This window comes from Poecilia formosa, unplaced genomic scaffold (assembly GCF_000485575.1).
Source record: "Poecilia formosa unplaced genomic scaffold, Poecilia_formosa-5.1.2 Scaffold13, whole genome shotgun sequence".
Lineage (NCBI taxonomy): Eukaryota > Metazoa > Chordata > Actinopteri > Cyprinodontiformes > Poeciliidae > Poecilia > Poecilia formosa.
Genome location: NW_006799952.1, coordinates 262,493 through 265,928, shown reverse-complemented (window position 1 = coordinate 265,928; position 3,436 = coordinate 262,493).

Here is a 3,436-nt window from a genome sequence, read left to right as displayed (position 1 = left end):
GAAGAGTGATTGTTTGAATTAGGTTTTTGTTATTTTATAAAAATCAGCCGTGTAATAGTGTAGTTCATGGTCAAACATATATAATTTTTATATGATCTATAGAACACACATATTCACCTTTTATCTTTTCTTTAAAACAACAACAACAATAAAAACACCTCTTATTCACATTTTTGTAATTTCACATGATTATGTTGTCTGTTTAGTTTTGGCAGCTGTATCTTTTTTAATATATATTATAATATTATAATGATAGATACAACAGGTGTACTTTGAATGAAATGAAGTTGAATTCATTAATATCAAACCTATTACTTAAAATAAATATATAAATGTGAAAAAAAAATATCACCCACTCTGAAATCCTGCATATTTTTGCCAAACATATTTGGACAAAAGAGTAGTTTGTGTTGATTTGAAAATTTCAATGAATAGAAACAAAACGCAGAAGCTGAAGTCAAGGCATTTTGTTAATGGATGAATGAAACCTTAATGTTTATTTCCACTTGAAATGGCTTAGATCACACAGCTATTTCATGTCAGGTCAGCATGAAGAGAACATCTTTCCTTTTGCCTTTTAAACATTTGAAAATTATTTGTGCATGCCCCTGACAGATAAGTGAGAGTAAACACCATGGGAAGATTGAAAGCGCTACCTTCATTCTTTTAGAAGAAAACCTTAGCAGTTTATTAGGGACGATGTCTCAAAAAGATTTAAAATCGGTCATTTCTCCACAAGGAAATTAGTCTACAAGTGTAGGACATTCAAAATAGATGCCAACATTCCCAGATCTGGCTGTCTACGCCGTGAAAGAAGACCAACATGCTAAAATAAATATTCAATAGCATCTAAAATGACATTACAAGATCTATAATCTACAGCAGGCTCCTGCTACTATTGATAGGAAAGTGATTGCTTGTACAGTCAGAAAAGGACACAGCTGACTGGCACAAATCAGATATTTAGATGATCTACCACCCATGTTTTTAGCGAAACTGCTCAAGTCATATATTGTGAAAAGAGCGCAGAGCTCATCCTGCCAGATGCTTTTGTGCATTTGTGTCACATTGAAGAATGGAGGGGATAAGGCTTGTGCTGTAGCAGCCCCTAGACTCTGGAAAAGCCTGACATTTGATGTGTGTGCTGCAAAGCCTCTCTTGGAAAAAAAAAATACATTTTTATTTTTCTTTATTTCAAGTTCATTTAGATCTGAGTTTTTATTCTGTGTTGTCTGCTTATTAAGCTGATTTTTAATTTCATTTTCTCTATTTCACTGGTAATATCAAATTTTATTTTACATTTTAAGTTTTTTTAATCATGTGAAACACTACAGTCAATTTTATTGTCTGTAAATTTGCTACATAAATAAAACTTACATTGACATTGCACAGGTTTAACTTTCATAAGAGGTGTGTAAGGAGGAAATTATTTATCTCTAGAAAAATGAAGGCCAGATTAAAGCTGGGCACACAGACAAACACCAGCAATTCCAGGATACTGTTGAATTTATTGGACACGAGGGGACCGAGAATGTTTGTCGTAAACAAAATACATCCAGCACTCCAGGAAAATAACCTAACACACTGTGAAGCACACGACTGGCAATGTTGTGGTTTGTGGATGCTTTGCTACAGCAGGACCTGCTCGGCTCACCAGCACGGAATCGATCATAAAATCTGCTGTGTATCAAAAACTGGTTGTTCTGCAACATGAAAATGTCCCAAAATATACCAGTGAATCCAGCAGACACCGGCTGAGGAATAAGAAATGGTGAGTCATAGGCTGAGTCAAAACTTTTATGTCTCTCTCATTGAGATTAGGATAAGGGGGCTTTGAAATGTGCTGTAAGGCAAGGCAAGGCAAGGCAAGTTTATTTATATAGCACTTTAAAACAGTACCACTGACCAAAGTGCTGTACAATCACAAGATTAAACAAATAAAAATCAAAATTAAAACACATCAAAACCAACATGTTGTACATGCAAGAAACATCTTAAACATTTTACAGCTGAAAATAAGGAATGAGGAAAGCATTCCTCAGATGTCAGTGTAGTAGGTAGGCTAAAAGAGTCACCTCCCAGAGGTTATATCCAGCAAAAGAGGGGAGATTTCAGGAGTCTGGTGGTGTAACTATCTTGTAGTAACTTGCTCTGAAATTTGCCCCAAATGCCAAGACATTAACAGCAGAGGAAGAAATGGCTGTCAAAGTTTTGCTCCCTCTATACCTACTTTATCACAAAGGAGAAGATCATTTACTTCATATTTCAACAACCTGTTGCAAAATGTATGTAATATGACTATTCAGAAGATGTACGTCTCGATGGCACAACTTTCTAATTGTTTTCTTTGTTTACACGCAACAGTCAGCCTTCCTGTAAGGAAGTAGTTTCCACTTCACGCTGTCGAAGTAGTACAAGGAAGAACGCTCAAGAATTACCTGGTAAGTTACTGGAAACATTTCTTTGATGTTATCACTGCAACGAGGACGCCCAACTGGTTTTGAAATTGAAGAGTTTACACAATGAAAGACTATGGCCTCATTGTTGTAAGTTTATGGACAAAAGTTTTTTTGTTTTTTTTTATCAGTAAGGACGACCTCCTAAAAAGGGATTCACTGCTTTTTTTTTAACCTCCTTTTTATGTTAAGCAATAACTTAGATAGTAAAACACTTACTGTTTTGATAAAGAGATACAAAAGCTTTAAAGATTAGTTTCACTTTATTTAAAATCCCATTCATGCAGAGTTAATAACGCAAATGATTACTATGATAAGTAAACTTGTTGAAATGTCAAAAGGCATTGTGTAAAGTGGAGAACAAAATTAATAGCACCTTAATATAAGCTCATGTAAAAGAAGCTTGTTGGTCATTGGCCTTCGCTTGCAACGATGTCATGGTGAGGGTTCAATGAACAACAATGCTACAAAACCAATAAACAGAAAACACTGGACAGGTCAGTGCTAACTTTTGTTAGAAACTTAAACCTCTGTAGATAGAAAGAGAAAAGAATGACGCACAGAAAACTAAATTATGATTCAAACAAATGAACTGAAAAAAAATAAAATAAAAATCCCAATCATCTCAGTCAATTTAGATTTTTGATCTGGGCAAGATGGCTCATCATTCAGGGCCAAATGGCCAAAGGAGCATCACAAACGTCACTTGAGTTGGACACTATACGGATAAAGTATTTTCAAGATTCTACAACTCATGTAATTGTTCTGTAAAATAATAATAATAATAATAATAATTATAATATTTTTTATTTATAAGTGCCTGTTACGGCCCTAGGCCTTGTAGGCTGGGCTGCAGGTGTTGCTTTTGTCTGTCTTTGTGCTCCTCCCCTTTGCAGGTGTCTCTGGTTCGTTGATTGGGAGCGCAGAGTACTTGAACCTGGCTGTCTCCGTCTTCTGGGTCGCCTTCAGCGTCGCGTCAC